The sequence below is a fragment of the Rattus norvegicus genome, chromosome 18 (genome assembly GCF_021556685.1).
Source record: "Rattus norvegicus strain SHRSP/BbbUtx chromosome 18, alternate assembly SHRSP_T2T, whole genome shotgun sequence".
Taxonomy (NCBI): Eukaryota; Metazoa; Chordata; class Mammalia; order Rodentia; family Muridae; genus Rattus; species Rattus norvegicus.
Window position 1 is genome coordinate 73908490 of NC_141551.1, and position 18763 is coordinate 73927252.

Below are 18763 nucleotides of genomic sequence, written 5' to 3' on the forward strand. Positions count from 1 at the left end.
AATGTAGGTGGCGGTGCGTGCAGGGCGGGGCAGGAGCAGATGCTCTGAGAAGTCAGGAGCTCACGTGACTCAGAAGCCCGCTTGTGTCTAACAAAATGTCAGCATCTCTTTGGCCCTGAAAGAAACACCAATTGCTGCCTCGTAAGCATCCCCTCCAGAGGATGGCTCCAACCACCCAAGTCCTTGCTGTCACTCGTGAAGCTTGTGCAGTAGGGCAAGAGCTGCTGCTTGCTAGATATTTTGGGTGATGATGAGGCTCTTGCTGCCTTTAGGGAAAGGGAACAGGATGAGGTGGAGAGGTTGCTTAGGGTCTGTCAGAGAGAAAGGAAAGAGAGGGGGGAGATTAGGAAAGTGCACTTATAGGCTGTGTACAGACCCTGCTCTGAAGCCCCCTTGACACTGATAGATAGTTCAGTAGCAGTAACAGGAATTGCTTGGTAAGTGTGAATCTTTAAATCTCTCTTCTCTCTCTCTGTCTATCTGTCTGTCTCTGTCTCTCTGTCTCTGTCTGTCTGTCTGTCTGTCTGTCTGTCTCTCTCTCTCTCTCTCTCTCTCTCTCTCTCTCTCTCTCTCTCTCTCTCTGTGTGTGTGTAGACTAGTTTCAGAGGAAGGGTCTCATCCCAACCCAGTGTGTGACCTTCAGGCTAACTCACAGAAGGCTATGCTGATCAGATGCTTTGGGCTTGAACCTTATTTTCCTCTTGTCTTATAGACCTAGGGCTGGGTCTTTGATCAGAGGTCCAGATCAGCGAAAGGAGTTAGATCCAAAGGGGTGGAATGTGGGGGAAGCTAGAGATAATTCCATCTGAGAGGATGGTTTACAGCAGCAAAAGCCGCAGCAGCAGGAGAGACATTCTAGCATCTCAGGGAGGAGCCAAGTGTCAGAGTTCACAGCTGAAATTTTTACCTTGGGTTTGACTCTCACAGTGAATAATCTCAGGGGTCTTCTCAATATTTCTGCCTCCTTTGGGTAAGAGTTTGGAGCATGGGTGGAAGGCTTGAAGAGCCCTTGAAAGCCCTTCCAACTCTAGTGGTCTCTAGATCGCTAATTAGAGCCCCAAGGAAACGGCGGCTCTTCATTCTCTCTTCTCACCTCAAGAGGAATTAAAAAAAAAAAAATATTTGGCTCTGGCCCCTTAGCCAGAAGTGGTGGACCACAGACATCACAGCTGAGATATTAATAGATTATTGCAAATGTTATATTTGCATAGATGCATTACTCATTATGCAGATTGCCAATTATGAACTATTTGTTCTTTCTTCCAGGAGAGAGATTGTTTATTTGCAAACTGCCTGAGAGCGACTTTGGGCAGCATGAAGACAAGACCCTCTTTCAGCAGATGTTTGTGGAGCTCTCTGTGAAGGCCTGTACTTGGGCTCTCAAGGAGGCAGGGGAAGGTCAGCTGAGAATATGGGAAAGTGGAGGAGGAGAAGGATGCCAGGGTTAGGACTACAAGAGGACAACAACCAAAAGGTTTGGAAATTAGCATGAGATCAGGTGTCTAATGCATAAAAGAAATCATCTCCTGTAGGACACAAACCACAGTGAGGCAGGGGCTCAGTATTTTCTCTGGTTGGACCCTGTAATGGAAGGTCACAACTGAAACACCCCAATGTTAATAGCCTCGTGACACTGACTGCCTCTACGAGTCAGCACTTTCTAAGGAAATTGACTTTGATTTGTCTCACTCCACCTCACAGCTGTGGAAGCAATGAGGATTTACATACCTTTCCCATGCTGATCTGGTATTCCATCATGGTTGTCTGATCCCAGAGCCTGAGCTCTTACCCACTGTACTATACTCTTCCTGAGACACTTAATACTTTGACCAAAGGCCATTTTTTCTCAGGGCCCTTTATAAACACAAGCCTGAGATCTATAGGTGTGTCGAAATGGGAGCATCTGATATAGTGGCCCCAGGGTTCTCTATCAGACACTGGTGCTCCACTTAAGCCTCTAAATCTGAGAAGAGTCTGAAGTTGGCTCCAGAGGGAGTGTGGAGATGATGGATGGGTTTTTAAGAGGGGAAATGAAGGATGGTTGTAGGAACTGCTTGCTGTGAAGAAAAAGAGGAAGTTGAACTTCTGGGGGCGCAAACTGAAGCTTATATGAAATGGATAAAATCTTATGCTCTTGACAAAAGAAAAAAACAGCCTAAAAACTCCTAATGTGATATCACATCCCATGAAGGTACAGTAGGCTGAAGAAGATGAACTTAGGAAAAGACGAGGGAAAAGATGTCCCTCTTTAGGGTGGGCAAGAAGTGGTCAAGCAAAACGTCTTCATGGACTGCATGCTTCCTACATAACCAAGTCTGGACACTATGGCATGGGTGAACACAGGGGCGAAGCCTCTTCTTAGGGAGAAGTTGGCCTAGTGAGTTGTTGCACTTTTGAATAAAACAGATTCTAGAATATGATGCATTGGTTTCAGAAGTGAAGTCTGGAGGTCTTCTGCCAGTCTCCTCACATGTGACTGACTGTAAAACATTTGCGATGTGACTAGAAAATTTGAACTAAATACTAGTTGCCAAGTACTTAGTATAACGGAGTAAACTAAGAAAGCTGTCTTTTCTCTAGCATCTACATTTTTGGCATTGTTGTCAAAATTCAGGTAATCGGAGCTATGTAGGTTCATATCTGAATCTCTTACTGCGTTCTATTGATCTCTCTGGGTTCATGCTTGTACCAGTTGTACTGTTGGGAAAGTTGAGTCTCTATTTGTAGAAGAAGGAAACTAGACTCCCTTCTTTTACCCAGCCCAGAAATCAACTCCAAGTGCATCAGAGACTTAGTGCAATTCCTGAAAACCCTGAGACTGTTAAAAGAAAATTAGGAAAACCTTTCCAGATATAGGCAGAGGTGAGGAGGGCTTTCTGAATAGGTCTTTAGCCCTTAGGAAACAATTGACAAAGGCCACATGACGAAGTTTAAAAGCTTCTGTACAGCACGGGAAATGGCGTTAGACTAAAGAGAAAGCCTACAGAATTGGGGGAAAATCTTTGTTAGCTATTCATCTCACAGACATTTCAAACCAAGAATATGCAGTGAACTCAGGAATTTAAATATTAAGAAAACAAACAAGTCAATAAAAATGGGTTAATAAAATGTTTGGGCAGTCCTTAAAAGAATAAAAACAAATTAAACTACTTTGAGATTGTATCTTGTCCCAGAGATAATGTCTCTCATCTATAAAACAGCAGCTATGGTAGCCTGCACAAGACCTGCACAAGATCAAGCTAGTCAGTGATTTAGTGTGGGGGTGTGCATGTGCCCAGATTCAGAAGCTCGCTTCTAACTGAGAAACTATTGATAACTGATAGCATCTGGAGGATGGGGGGAGAGAGGGGGAGGGAAGGGAAGCGGGAAAGGAGGAGGGAAGGAGAGGTTCTAAGGTGGTCTGGGTAAGTCTACCATACTCCAGTGGATGGCCCACATATATGAATCTATGATTATCACAATTGGACTCAGCAAGTTATTAACACAAATAAGACATGAAGTTTGGAGGTGAAGAGAGGTCGGAGGGTGAATCTTGGAAGAGTTAGGAGGAAGCTGGGGATGAATATGATGAAAAATACAATATAAGACTCTCACAGAATTAATAAAACATGTGTTAAATAAAATTAAAGGAAAACAAATCATGGGGATGAGGCTGGGGAGACGGTGCCATGGTTAAGAGCGTTTGCTGCTCTTGCCGAAGACCGGGGCTTAGTTCTGAGCACACACGTGTCAGCTTACTACTGTCCATAACTCTAGTGCCAAGGGATCTACCCTCCTCCACAGGTACTAGGCATACACATGGTACACACGCATACACGCAGGCAAAGACTCATATACGTGAATTAATTAATAAATAAAATTCTAAAGGAAATACATTTTGAAAGACAGGCTCAGATACTAGGGGCAGGATGGAGTCAAAAATTGTTTTTGTTTGTCTGTCGTCTGTCTGTTCTTTTGTACCTTTTTAAAGCTTATATCTGCCTTGCTGGCCTTTACCAATCTCTCCTCCAGAGACACGAAATAGAGCGTTTTGGAGGCGAGAAAACACGGGGTTCAGAGGATAGGCTACAGAGTGTGAGTAACTGAAACTGGTCTCTCAGCTCTGTTTACAGTCTTAGGCCCATTCGTTTTAAGCAGCTGAACGTGAGTTTATCTCCCTGTGAAGAAGATTAAACAATGTCGCTGTGACTTCACTCAAGAGATTGCACAAGAACCGTGCAATGCTAGCTGGGCTCAGTGCTCAACAAATGTTAGCAGTTAGCCTCGTTTTCTTTTGCATACTCGTTGTGAGTTACAATGAAGGTAGACCTGGCTAGGTAGTCTGTGGGTGAAAAGAATCCTCAGGGTCTACCAATCACACCTGACCACACTGTGTGGGGGAGGCAGACTTTGAAGTGTGGCGAGATTTGGTGAGTACAGGCACTGTGCTTGAGTGGAACCCCAGTAGGAATTGCTTCAAAGGGGACCTGAATCCCTTCTGTGGAGACAGAGTCAGGAGGTATTTTGTTGTTACAGAATTTCAACGTTTTGACTAATATTGAGAAAGTATGCATCGGTATCCACAAAGCAGGAAGCAGAGTCCCTTTTCTTCCAGGTGTTATTTCGTGTCGCCTCGGGGGACACCAGAGTATCTTATCCTTTCTATCTCTCCGGCCTGTCTTCCCCTCACCGAGTACTGGTAATCAGGCGCGCTCCCATGCTGACATTTCCCTGAGATTCATTTCATGCTATTTCTTCATGGGGGCATCTGGACTGACAATGCAGAGACTTTCCCACATAATTGAAAGGAATTTGTGATTATGTGCAGGGATGTCAGCCATGATGAGGCCTTGGACTCTTTCCAGTCGCGGCGGCGTCTGATGTCAGTGCCCCAGTCTCTCCTCCCTCCCTGGTTCTTGCCTTATGAACTTCTTTACTCCCTTCTCTCAGTGATCTCTCATTACAGTGCTTCCTTTCCTTTCCCTGACTGAAAGGCCCCTCTTGCAGTACACTTTTTGGGAAGCCCCTGCTCATAAGCCCAGTGTTCACAAGTGTGTCGCTCCCTGTCCAGTGTTGTGGTCCTGTCTGGGACCTGTGTCAAGAAGAGGTTGAGTGAACGCTTGCACATTTTGAGTCTTTCTTTATCCAGGTCCCTTTGCCTATGCAGAACGGAGTGAGGGCTGCATTTATCTCTGACCTTCTCCAGCTCCTTTTCTTGCATCTGTTAGGGGAAAAACAGCATTCTGGGTTTAGAAGCCTCATCTCCCACGGAGCAGATGATGAAACTGCCTGCCAACCCGGCTACCAAAGGCTGCCCCAGTCTTTCCCTGCTACAAACCTCTCTGGGACTTTCAGGAGATCCAGAGGACCAATGGCTTTGGGAAGAGACATAGGGGATAAACATTGAAGACTCTAGCTTTTCCAGCCTGAAAGTTTGGTTAGCTTGAATACTCTACCAGGAAGCTGCCTTTTCTTTTTGTAGGGCATAGTAGGGCCCCAAGTGACGCGTCGAAAGAAAGAAAGCATGATGGGGCAGGGGAAATTGTGGAGACTATCAGGTCCATCACTTGGAGTTTTGCCTAGAGCTGAACTAGTGCTGCCTCTCCCGTATGGAGTTTCATCAGGCCTTTTGTCTGATCTAGGAGCACCTGTATGAGGGAACATCTTTTAGTCACATATTCCCCACTTCTTATCTGTCCAGGAAGTATTTAAAATGTAGTAGAAAAGATTGTGTGGGATTGCTGTGAAGTTTCGACTTTAGACATTTTAGAGGCTGTATACTGGCCTGTGAGCTTCGCAAGACTTGTAAGTCTGCCTGGCTTCCTATCGTTGATAAGTAAAGTACAATCTGAATTGAATATATATATATATATATATATATAAATATACATATATATATACTCAATATATATGTATATGTATATATGTGTGTGTTGTATATCATATAATATATATTACATACAGAAAATCCTTTCTCACCTTTTGTTTTTATACTACTATAAAGGTTTAAATAGCTCTATAGGAAAATGATCCTAGAATAAAACATTTACATATAAAACTTACTTTCCTTATACTCTCTGAATTTTACCATTCAGTCAACCCACCCTTAGCATCCTTGTGTTGGGCCTTTGAGATTTAACCAATAAATAGGCCGTTTTCTCCCCTTTGGATTCAGACATAAATTTTCCTAACAGCATTTTTTAAAAATGTCAATGCGTCTCAGTTGGACAGTATATTAAATCACATGTGTGAGTTCGTTTGGCAATGACTTTCCCAAGAAGGACAGAAGAGACTCCTATTGCCAGTCCCCCAAAGGAGTATGGGTAAGTAGACAGTGAAGAGAAAGCTAGAAACTGAGGATTCTTCATCCTAGATTGAGTTGCCTGGATTTTCTTGCAACCAGCATGTCCCTTATCAGAGTAGGAAGATGTGCACCAGCATTTCCCTGTCTCCTCCCTCCCTCCCTCCTTCCCTCCCTCCCTCCCTCCTTCCCTCCCTCCCTCCCTCCCTCCCTCCCTCCCTCTCTTCCATGTGGACAGATCCCCGAACAGAGTCATGACCTTTCACTACGGAGAGTCTTACCCTCTCTTAGGTGGATTGTTTGCAACCATCCATTTAGTTGGGAGACCTCCTCTTCATCACCCGGTTTCTTAGCTGAAGAGGATTAAAAAGTCATCCACCACTTCCTAGGATCCATCACCCTACTGTGATGGGCTGGACGAATGGCCAGAAATGTTAGAAAAATATGTCGTTTAATTGGATAATTTACGTGTTTGTGTTTATTGACCGTTTCCGTGGCCTAGAATTCTCCAGGAGGGAAACAGGGACAGATGTGCTCATTGGCAGGAAGGGAGCAGAGAGTTAAGAGCAACCTAAGGAGAGCCTGGAGACTTTTAAAGCACCTTTTATCTCCACCTGTTTTCTGCCGGTTTTGATGGGTCTACATGGCTTTTCCTCTCCCCTTCAACACGGAAGGGCTAAACTTTGCTAGGTGTGATGTTGTGAGGGTTCATGGATTCTTGAGCAGAGATACTAAAGCTGACTTCTCAAACACTTAACAGGGGAAGTGACACTCAAAAGTCACGTGCCTAGTGTGGTGCACACACAAAGAGTGTTTGCTCCTTAAATGCTGCCGTGAGAGAAGCTCCGACTACCCACTCAGTTTCCCACTCTTTGTACCCGGAAAAAGGCCGAAGATGCTTACAAGGGAGCAAGCATTGTCGCTGCAGGTATGGAAGGGCACAGCTGTTATTTTAAGTATTCTGCTTTCCACCCCACACTCCCTCCCTCAACTCCTGTCTCCATATACATTCATACCATAAAACAACAGGGCAGTCTACATTCGAAGGAAACATATTACTTCTGCTGTTCAGGAGTCCCGATCATAAGACCTGCAAAATGTCTGCAGGTAAAGGAAGAACAAACAGCAGAGCGCGCCTCTCCCTTTCTTCTGAGTTCCATCGTCATCTCCCGAATCTCCACAGTAGGAATGAGAAATGACCATGTACCAAGGACTAAGGGGACAGGAAAGATCACAGCCACTGATGCTTCTGTTTCTTGGGTAGCACCCAGGAGCTCAAGACGTGTCTTTTGACTCATCAAAATGAACTATAAGCCTCCATTGTTGCCTCTCTCTGTAGATAAAGGGCTAAAGTTTGTTCTGCTCACAATTCCTGATCTTGGAAATTAGAATTAAGTTGAGGCAGGGAGCTATGAGAGCAGGAAAAGCAGAGCCCCTGTGTAGAAGGAAGAGCACTGGCACGCTGGCTCAGTAGCTACACTCTGGAACATTTGCTTGTTTTTATTGTGCGAATGCTTGTCTGGAAGTCGATTTTGAGGTACAATCTTCTGCTTCTTGAAGTTGGAATTGGAGAAAGACACAGACACTACTCTTAGTGTGAGGCAAATCCAACATACCACTAGGAGACAGTGACCTTTACAAGGGCAAAGGGTCACTACAATACTGACGTCACAGACTGAGGCCGTTCCAGTCAACCTGTTCATTGGTTTGGTCAATGAGTTGTTTAAAATGAGAAAGCAGTAATTCTTTGCAATCATAAAAGATTCTCAGCTAGTGCCTGAGGATCCAGAAACTGAGGAGAAAGGTATATTGAAGCGGGAGTTTGCAATTGTTCCTATAAACCTATGGGAACAATTGTTCCATTTTTACATCTATGATATTGTGGTAGTTTTCCCAAACTCACAGGTTTCTGTATTTCTTTGAAAAACACACGTTTTCATCTGTCTGTGAGTCTTTGGTTAAATTAATTCCCCTTCCTAGACTGCTGTTTTCACTACTGCAAAATGGGGAGGACAAATCACAAAGTTTAGTACATGAGAGTTACAGATCCAAAATACAAAGTGTGAGAAGTTTCTACTCTAATTCATAATGTTGTTAAGATAAGGAAGGACAACTGGCTGTCCGTATCACCCATTACATGGTACATGTATTTACCCCGGGCCTTTGAATGCTATGTGGTTTGAAAAGGTACAAGGACATATTAGACCTTGTCCTTAAATGTCCTTAAATTACTCTCCTGTGGGTTTGTTTCTTGCCCTGATGGTCTACCTTTGTAGAGAAACCAGGCTTGATGCTAGTGAGAACACACAGGACCCCAGCATATGCTGCCTTCGTGCCTTTGGTTCCATGAATATCCGGATGTAGCTTCTTTACCTGGTAGTATCTGGATAGACAAAGATGAGTCTCTTGGTTCAGGTCTAATCTGTCCCTAGGCTGATTCAACCAGCATGAGCTGGAAAGACAAAAGGAGAAGGGAGACCAAGTAAGAGGCTCTGATGAAATGAGACAGTGTCTAGTGGGGCACAGGAGGCTAGAGGCTCTGGCCAGAGAAGCCCGGGGACTTCTTCGGACACATGAAAAGAGAGGTGGCTATTTCTGTTCAAGAGTACACGCATTTTCATGGTATGGATTTTAGAAAATGGCTACCATGGTGCTGGCTCTGTCCATACTGATGGAATTTATTTTTTCTTTTATCAACGTTTCTCCCCTTTGTGATGCTGTTGCCTTGCCTAGGTGCATGTGGCCATTCTGCTTCCGGGATCTTCCATCCCAGCTGTGACCCTCAACGGGCTACTTGAAAACCTGTGCATGCTTAGTGTGCAAAAGAGGGTCCATCCACGGGTCTGAAATGGCAACTTTAAGCAACAACACCAAGCTTTAGCAGCTAACACGCTTGCTGCGTGTCATGGTCTGGAGGAAGAACTGTGATTTGAACTCCCTTGTAGCTATTGGGAGTTAACTACCCAAAACACTACCTCCTCCCCACAAAGACTGTCACTAACATGGCACAGGATGCAAATAGGACGCAAGTGACCCAAATCTGTGGCACAGACCTGACCCTAATCACATCTTATGTTATTCTCTAAGTGAAGAAGTGTCCTACAAGGAAGAAGTCGTGTTACGTCCGGTTTTGTTCCATGCTTTGTATATGTCAAACTCCACAACTCACAAACTCCACAGCTGGGATACACACCTGCCTGTTTTGTGTATTTCCACGTTGCTAATGCCTGGCCCAGTTCTTACTGAACACTGAGTATTCAACAAGTAATTAAATGCATAGGTGGTGTTACTCGCAAAGACAGCGCACAGGATCCCACTGGAGTCATAATGTGCTGTAGAACACACAGGACAAGTGCTTCCCACACTGACTATTTTCTAGGCAAGAGCAGAAGATGGCAGGATGGCCTGACAAAGTCACCGAGCTAGAAAAAGGCAGAAGCAGAGCCTGATGTTGAAATGGCTAACACTAACTGAAAAGCTGGAACCTGGATTAACCTGGATTAGGGGTTTGAACAGTTCCATATGCTTAGGAATCTTTAGGAAAGGCAGAAGAAGCAGAGGTGACAGTGGGGAGACAGGGCCTTTGCATGTCTCACTTAGAGAGTCTCCTTGACTTGCTTTTCTGGTGACATAATGTGACAAGGCTCTTGAATCACTGCCCCATTTGTTACTCTGCACACATGGGGCTGCCCTTAGGTTTAGAGTATTGTCACTAAGGGTAAAGAGGTGACCAAATGCATGAGAGGTTTACTAGTTAGGTGCTGTGTAGGAAAAGCTTACATGTGAGACCTTGTGAATGAAGTCCAGTTCATAGAGGGAGCCCTTGGCACTCCTGCCAAGTCAGCTTAGCTCACTGATCACAAAACCAAGCAAATTTACCACGTTTGATGGGTGTGCAGCACTGTTGAAACACTGGGCTACCTAATCTGTGTTGTCTGTAAAACCCTGAGTTTTTTTTTCTTTATAGCAAGACTGTCAACATTCTTGCAGATGAAATCTGATGCCCCGGGAATGTAGCTTCCAGAGACACAGAAGCGTGGAGTCCAAACACAGGGCTCAGTGGAAATAGGGAAGGGTTTGCTTGTATCTGAGCAGGTCTGAAACAGAAATGGGTGTTGCAGGAGGGGTATGAAACTTCCCCTAGAGGACTGTGTCTCAAATGGTTCATCTCCAGCTGGTGATGCTATCGTGGGGGATTCTAGAAACTTTAGGAGGTGGAGACTCCCTGGAGAAGTAAGCACTGGGGTGGGGCAGATTTGGGAAGTATCTTTCCCTTCTCCTGTTCTTGCCTCTCCCTGCTGCCTGTCTGCTATCCGGTAAGCCTCTCCTCTGCTCTATAATCACAGCGTGGTGGTGTTCCCAGGATTGATGGAGCCAACGTCTATGGATGTAGCCTGTGAAACTGTGAGTCAAAATAAATCTGTCAGCTGCTGCAGCAATGCCAAAGAAGCTGATGTAATGACCATGGTTATTTATTTGTATACAGTCTCGGTGGACAGAATGTCTAAGGAGACTAGATGATAATTCTGGGGGGACGGCAGGCTTCCTGGTTCAGAAACCAGATGGAGGAGAGAGCATGTTGGGGGTCCCTGGTCACTTTTTACCTGCTAAAATAGATCTGAGGGTGGAGCAGGTGGCTTCCTAACAGTGGTGTCCACCCAGGTAGGCTGCGCTCTGGTGACTAGCAGAGGAGCACGGCTCTTTTCTTATCAGGGCCACCTGGCAAGGGCCCAACTTGTTTCCTTTGTCTTAATCCATGTCATTCAGAAATAAAATCTGGGTTTCTCCATCTTGCACTTCTAAGCACAGTCTCATTGGTATTCAGCAAACTTTCCCCGGGCCGTCTTCTCTTTTAATTCTGTGAGAAGATATTTCAATGAGTCTGAGCTGGGACAATTTAGAGCTGGGACTCTGATCTCTATTCACAGCCTGGGTACGTTCTCACCAGATTTGAGTCAGGAGGCTAAGCTTTTAGATCCCCTGTGGCATTGTCTCCAAGTTCCTAGGGGCCGGGCTGCCAAGTTCATGCGAGGGGCTGACCCCCTTCCTTTCACACACCCACTTATTAGCAGCTTTCTTTCTCTCTTTCTTTCTTTCTTTTGCTTTTTCTTTTTCTCCCCCTTCCAGGCCCATAGATACAATTATTAGAAATTCCTGGTTTTGTGCCCATATTGAAAGAAGCCCTGAATGGGTATGCTAAGGACCCGAAAGGGGGCCACTGTCCCCAAGTCCAGCTTCTGCGGTTAATTAGATTTGGATGGTTTAAGAGGAGCAGCTGGAGTTTTCAGAAAACGGGAGTGATAAAGAGGGCCTATTCAAGGTATTTTGGAGGGACCGCATAAAACAATGTAGCTGTGAAATAGGGTCTGAGAAATACAACATTCTTGGTTTGGCAGGGGCAGGATGGCAGGGGAGGGCAGGCAAGGGCAGACGGGAATGGATGTGAGCAGGCTTCTGGCTGGATAGATTCCAGTAAGCTGGACACTTCAGCTGCTCTCCCCAAGTATCCCACAGTGTGCTCCCATCCCCATGGCAGTCCTGCTCCAAGCTTGGCACGTACCTGAGGCAGGTGAACTGGGGCAGGAAGGAGTTAGAGATTTGGATTGGAGTTCCAGGGCACCGTCTTTTTGAAGCTGGCAGAAGCATTTTAGCAGACGAGTAAGGAGGCAGAGGGTGATGGCCTGCAAACCCCCAGGGAAAAACACACTCTTCCTGATGAGGACAGAGCCTGGCCCTCCTTGGAAGTGGCCTGATGTCCCCAACATTAAAAGACTCCTCAGAGAACAAGTCTCTGCACTCGTGACTCGTCACATACTTGGGCCATCACCTTGTCTGTCTGTAGTCCAGAGTTAATTTCTTCCCTTCTGGGACCAGGGAGCGGGCTTCAATGCTAGGTAGGACCTCTGCTCCCCCTCACATTCTGATGTCCAGTCACAGTTATGAAGATACTGACAAGGTTGAAAGGGAGTGGGGTACCTCAGGCACTAAAACCTCCAGGGGCTTCCTTCCACGGCTCAGTGGAGAAGACCATCTGGGTGTTCAAGTTTCCCATCTGATCCATAGTCTAGCACATCTCAAGGGTAGGTCGAGAGCACTCTACAGGGAGAACTGATATAAGATAGTATCATTTTATTCCATGGATCAGCATTTAGGAGAATTTCAAATAAATATATGTATATATATATGTATATATATAGTCACACATACACATGCACACACACATATTAATTATTGGAAGACGTTTTCCATGAAAGACTATTTAGGAAGCAATATACTACATAGAAGTTCAGTCTACAAAATTAAGAGAAATAGAATAGCATAGTGGGCTGCTGGAGTTATTAATGTGTTCACTGTGGCTCTTATGAGAGAGCCTGGGGCTCTGGGGACTTTAGGGGTTTGTCCAAGGCCTCTCCATGTGTCAAAGCAATCTCTGTCCAACCTAGAAGTCTTAAACCATCCCATCTGTGATTTTTATACATATATATGTATATGCATATATATTTCCTATTTCTCTTAGAGTCAATGTGTCTCAGGTTCTCCGAGTGTGTAGGTAGGGCAAAGAGCAGACACTAATATCAGTGTGTCCATGGCTGCCAAGTCTAGAGAGCTATAATAGTGTGCTCACTGTGTCAGTAAAAGTCTGTTCTTTTACGAGCGCTGTGTCCTTTGGCCATCAAGAGAAGACTGTGATGCAGTCTGCACTATTAAGGGCTTATCCTTTAATACGGGATGGAAACCTCACAATGACCACAATGCAGGCGACTCCATTCGGCCAAAGAACCAGATAGCTATCGAGTCTCAGGTCTTAGCCGATGCAGACCCCAGCTGGGTGGTCTAATGGGAGTGGCGCAGGGTGCTGCCGGGTTGCAGGGACAGGGATGAGCACTGGATAGGAATGCCGATCGTTGGATTTGTTTTCAGTGTGTGGAGGTTTAGGTTTTGGAAAGGGAAGGAGTAATTAGGGCAGGGAGGTAGAGGAATTAGGGATGCTATCGAGAGGGAGAAAGGAAGGGACCACTTGCAATAAGCGGCCAATACGTGACACTGCAAAGTCTCCTTTCCCGGTTAGCGTGCTCTTTATATAGAGCCTCTAACTCTGCTCTTGTCTTTCCAAATGTCCTTTCTCTGTGATGTATTTTTAGACTGTTGGTTTCTCAAAGGCAAGTGTTTTCTTTCCTTGGGAGAGTCTTTAGGTGAGCAAAACACATACTGAGATCCCAGTTTTCCTATAGCCAGGAGGGGCACATGAACAGGGCAGGATGCATCTGTAGGAACAGAGTGTGAATGGACAGGATGAATTTACCCAGCCTTTAGGAATCAGGATGTTGCTGCCCGTACAGGTAACTAGCATTTGGTAGTTTGGGTGCTAGAGGAGATTCCGAGGGTGGCAAGACATGGGATGGGCTTTGTAAAGGCTTTGGGGCTAGGAAAAAGGGAGAGATTAATGGCACTTCGGAGACTTGACTGTTCCTAGATATAGCCCGCATCACTGTCTGTTCTTTAGAGAGATCTACCCAGGACATTGAGGAAGCGATTACTGACCTCGAAGACTGTCCAGGGATATCACACTGCTGGCTTCTGTGACTGTGACAGTGGCAGAGAACCTGGGAAAGAAGAGACATGCACGGGCTGGGCTGGCCTGAGGCAAGGAAGTGCCCCTTATTTTCAGAACGGCAAAGCCACGTGGAGGAACTTTTCTTGCGAAAAGAAGAATGGGAGTCTGGACCAAGGCTGGCGGCAGATTCCGTTTATTGAGCTAAACTCCTGCCCCCTCTTTGAGGGGTGGCAGGGTCCGGGCTGGAGGACCCAGGTAATGTGGAGCTTGGAATCACAGGGACCTTGAATTGCAAACTAAGAAATGTGAACTGGATCTGAGAAAGACGCCCTTCTTGGGTACCAGGAAGCTGAATTCCCATCATTTCACCAGTTTGAAAGAAGCCCTCACCCAGGTCTGAAGCAGATACTGCCAGGCACACAGCTCCGTGATGCCGGAAGAGACGTCTTAAGCTGGAAGTGGCTCACGGTAATTGGTGCTTTCTAGGCTGCCGCCTCACTGGAGAGCAGAGGCGAGGCAGAAGGGGTGCGTCGCCCTCTGCACGCAGAGATTGCTGGCCCAAAATAGCCCTGCACCTGCTCTGAGCTGCCTGTGAGATAATTTCAGCTTCCGAGGAGACTACCCTGATTGGTGTTGATTTCTCCTGATCTCCCCTCTGGCACCTGCAGAAAAACACCTGATCATAGCGGTGCACCCTGGAGAGCCCAGGTCACTGAGAGAGCTGCTTCGCCTGTCCCAGGAGGATCAGCTTTGTTCATAGTGCCTGGTCCTGTAATAGGTGGATGCTAACTGATGTTACAGAGGAGTGGGGAAGGAGGGAAAGGAGAGGCCAGGGCGCTGTTGGTCTTTGGAAGAAGTGGTAGCAGCAGGAATCGGTTTCGGTGGTTCTGTTCCACCCGCTCGTCTCCTACCTCTGCTCCCTGCCATGCTAACCCTGTAAAATGGCCCTGTGTCTGGAACTCCATCTCCGATCTGTTGATCTTAAGCCAAATGCTTTCTTTCAGCTCAAATATCTCTAGAGCGTCAGCTTTACCCGTGCAAAAGATTCCTGGGCTTTGGGGTCATAGAAACGACTACCTGGAAATGAGGTTGAAGTCACTGCTAGAGCAGTGAACCCCGCCAGTTATGAGCAAGCGCAGGATGAAACCCAGCGCATTCCAGACACAGTGAGGAATGACAGGATTTTTCTCCAGTTGGCCCCCAAACACTAGGTACTAGGTGGGGTTCTTGTCTCCATTTTGTAGGTGTTTATTAATCTGTCTGAGTCCGTAGACTTAGAAACATTAGAAGTCCACATTCTTTTCATATACTGTATCATTTTGCTTAAACATCATTTTATATATATAATATATAACATATAATATATAATATATGTGTATGTGTGTGTGTGCTATGATCCAAGTCAACTTTAAAGTACAGGGCTTAACCCCCAGTTAACGTGATTGTTGGGGGGAGGGCGGTAATGGGGGGAGGATGGGGAGGGGAACACCGATAGAGAAGGGGAGGGGGAGGGGGTAGGGAGATGTTGGCCCGGAAACCAGGAAGGGGAATAACAATCGAAATGTAAATAAGAAATACTCAAGTTAATAAAGATGGAAAAAAAATAAAGTACAGGGCTTTATTATATTCCTCTGGTGGTCTATTGGGTTGTCAATTTTTTTCCACTTTGCAGAGTTTCATCTGCCCCAGGAAGAAACTACCAGAACCAGGAGCCAATCACAATGGCCTGCAGGGTGGTGAATAGCAGTGGGTCTTGTCCTTCATGGAAAGCTCCAATAGCAGGCAATGCATGTGGGGCATTGTCTGTCACAATACTCTGAGACCAGTGTCTAAGTGTCATTAATCACTGGCCACATAAACCCACTGGAGAACATAGACACAAGGCAAATCAATGCACGTGGCAAACGGGATCCGAGCAGGGAAACAGCTGTCTCCGACCGCTGCTTCCGAGCCAAAGTGGTAACAGTCACTGCAACCCAGATCCATCCGGCAAACGCTTGGAGCTTCTTCAAGTGAAACCCTCCTTTGGGTGCTTCAGGAGAGAGGATAAGTGACCCAATCTCTATCTCTCTTTCTCTTTCAGAGGTTTTCTTTCCCCTTAAAGGAAAGGTATGCGTGATCAACTACTTTGATTGTGGAATTACATGGCACCCACCTGCTCGCCTGTGATTCCGGTTCTCAGCTGTGTCTGTAAGAATCTTTCTGCCACTTGTGGTTAGTAAAAGTCAAAGAGTTGGGGGCTTTTAATGGACTTTCCTAACCTGTGGCAAGGTCCTCACCTCTCATCAATGTCTGGCAGCTGCATTTTCCCCAAGGCCTCTGATGGCCCTCTCTTTAGATGCAGCAGAGAAGAGAGAGTGCTCCTTACAGAGGACCTAAGCTCTTTTTCACCTCCCACTGTCATTGCAGAGGAGGAACCAGATGTATATGTTCTAGATTAGTCTTATTTTTTCCCTTGTCTAACTTCTGATTCCATCTCACATCTACCTCTGTTTTCTTAACCTTTCCTAATAGCATAGCATGGAAAAAATCATGTACACCCTGGGGCCCTGTGTTAGCATGGCATGTATAAAGGTTTGCCTCTTCATCTCAGGTTTGTGCCTCAGCCAGTTGTGCTGTCCCTCAGCTCCCTACCTAGCATTGCAGTGTTCCTTCTTCTCAGCCTAATTAAACAGAAATAAAACCTATAGGCCAGCGAAGCCTGCTCTTTCATTTCATCTCTTCTCGATGTCCCAACAACGGTTCAGGTAATTGGCCATGCTCGTGTTCCCCAACTGGACAGTCTACATGGTAGATGGCTTCCTGTACCTGGTATAGATTTCTCATTTCCAGACCTGGTTGGCTGATCATGTCAGATGTCAGTCGCATACAGAATGGCATAGTGCTGGCTGGTTATATGTTTTTAAAACCCTGAGGGTGGCCGGGATGACAAAGACTCTGAGAAGGCATTTTTTTCTAACATTTTAAGATTCGTTATAGGTCCTGAATGTCCAGTTCTTTACAAAAAGTCTACCCATGACTATTTGGCTGTATTTACTCTAATAATTTAAAGATTTTATTAATTGGACAGACTAAATGAGTTACTAGAGATTAAAAAAATGTTTAGCAAGACGGTTAAGATAGCTAAGAGTGGAGATATGTCCATTCTACACTGGCTTGGCTGGCTTGGAAGTCGGTATGTAGATCATACCTGGAGTGGCCTGGAGTGCATAGTGATCTTGTTTCTTCCTCATGCATGCTGGGATTAAAAGCATGCACCACCACACATAGGGGTGGAGCTTTTAAGGACATTTTCTCCAGACATTAGCTACAGATTTTCACTCGGCGGGTCAATAATTTGGTTACAGTTCCCTGGCTAATTCTAGTGACAGCTAGATGGGGTTAAGAGCCATGTTTCGTTCCTAACCTGTATACTGAACTGTGTTTCTAGACCCTGGACTGTATTTTACTAGTTTGTTTCCTGTTTGCAAAACTTTGCAGACATCTAGTTTTCTGTTCCCTGGTCTGAGGACCACACACATCTTTGGTCTTTCAGACCTCACATCCCCTTATGTCGGTTTGCTGTTGTCTATGCTGATGAGATAGGTTCCTTCTTGGTGTCTCTAAGTAAAATCACACCTTATGGGAATTCTGCTAAGATGAAATCCTGTTTCCTGGGATTTTCTTCGTAGCCACTGACGAACATTGGAAATATAATAATTACAGTGATCGCAGCACCCTGTGGATACATGGTGTCCATGACTTCAATTAGTCTCAATGCAAATTTGAAAATCCACCAGGTTCATTATTACTGTTGTGTGGATTTATAATTGAGATTTAGAACGGGTAGAGACAGGGTTAGTGCTCCCTATTTTCCATTTTTGGGGCTTGTGGAAACAAAGGTCATAGGACACTCAGTGGGTATTCGGTTCGGGACAGTGTGTGAAGTCTGGTATGTTCGAAAAGTCATCATCAAACCTCCACTGAAGAAATAACGTTTCATAGATGTGAAAAACAAAGTTGTAGAAACAAGGTTTTGAGAACTACATCTGGTGGTCAGGATGCCCATGACAAACTTGTGACCTTTCTGAGAAATACAGCTGACATCAGGATGCCCAGTGATATGATAAAGTTTTGGTGATCAAGATTCTGACTAAGCTAATTAAGACAAAACAAAGAAAAACAACTGTTCTTAGAAAGACCCCTACCCCTCCCCGTGGTAAATTCTGAGAACAACCGCAAGATGTCATCCTGACCCTGCCCGATCACCCAGTTCACCCCCTACCCCCTATAAGGGACATGCCAACTTAGTCCTTTGCCAGTGATTCACCAAGGCCAGGTGTAGGGCTGGATGAGGAAAGTGACCAACTGAGCCAAGAACGGCCCCTTGAGCAGGCCAGCTAATACCTGACCAGATCCTTTGTCCTGTGTACCACCAATGAGAATAGGCCAGCTGACCCTGTTGCTGAAGTCTGCCCTCTGTAACGAATAAAAGTTGTGTGCTTTTTGGGTTCGGGGTTGCCTCTCCCTGTGTGAATGAGCAACTCCCCGTACGTGGATTAAAACCCTATCCCCTCATACTATTGCAGCGGTCACTTTGTCAATCTGTGCTCTGTGGGTTGTGCTCCTGAGGTAAGGCCACTATGGGGTCTTACAACACCATCAAAGCTGTCACAATCCCTTCAAGTTTTCAAAAACAACCTAGGACTGCCACCAAACTCCTGCCCTAGATTTGTTGTCACCTCCATATTCTGGTCTTTTCTTTGCTTCTAGTTTTCCTGGCTCTCTCCAAGAGCCCCTCTTCTTCAGTCTTGTTAGAAATAATGTCTCCGAGTCTCCTCCACTCTTGTTCCCCTGGTTCGTAAGCAGACTATGACTGTTTTCCAACAACTGAACCCAATCAGCATCACCGGTAAATCTACTACAGGACTCAAAGAGATTAAAATGAA

General features: G+C 45.6%; 1 protein-coding gene and 1 long non-coding RNA gene across 3 annotated transcripts in view; one reads left to right on the top strand and one right to left on the bottom strand.

The window, feature by feature from the left end:
* LOC102553338 (uncharacterized) overlaps positions 1 to 2420 on the top strand; it is a 29734-nt gene extending 27314 nt beyond the window's left edge. Inside the window, exon 4 of the long non-coding RNA XR_015643087.1 lies at positions 1267 to 2420. This is a non-coding gene — a long non-coding RNA (uncharacterized LOC102553338). The remainder of the gene's footprint in view (positions 1 to 1266) is intronic.
* Positions 1 to 18763, bottom strand: part of Slc14a2 (solute carrier family 14 member 2) — a 426972-nt gene that overhangs the window by 278215 nt on the left and 129994 nt on the right. The window lies entirely within an intron of this gene.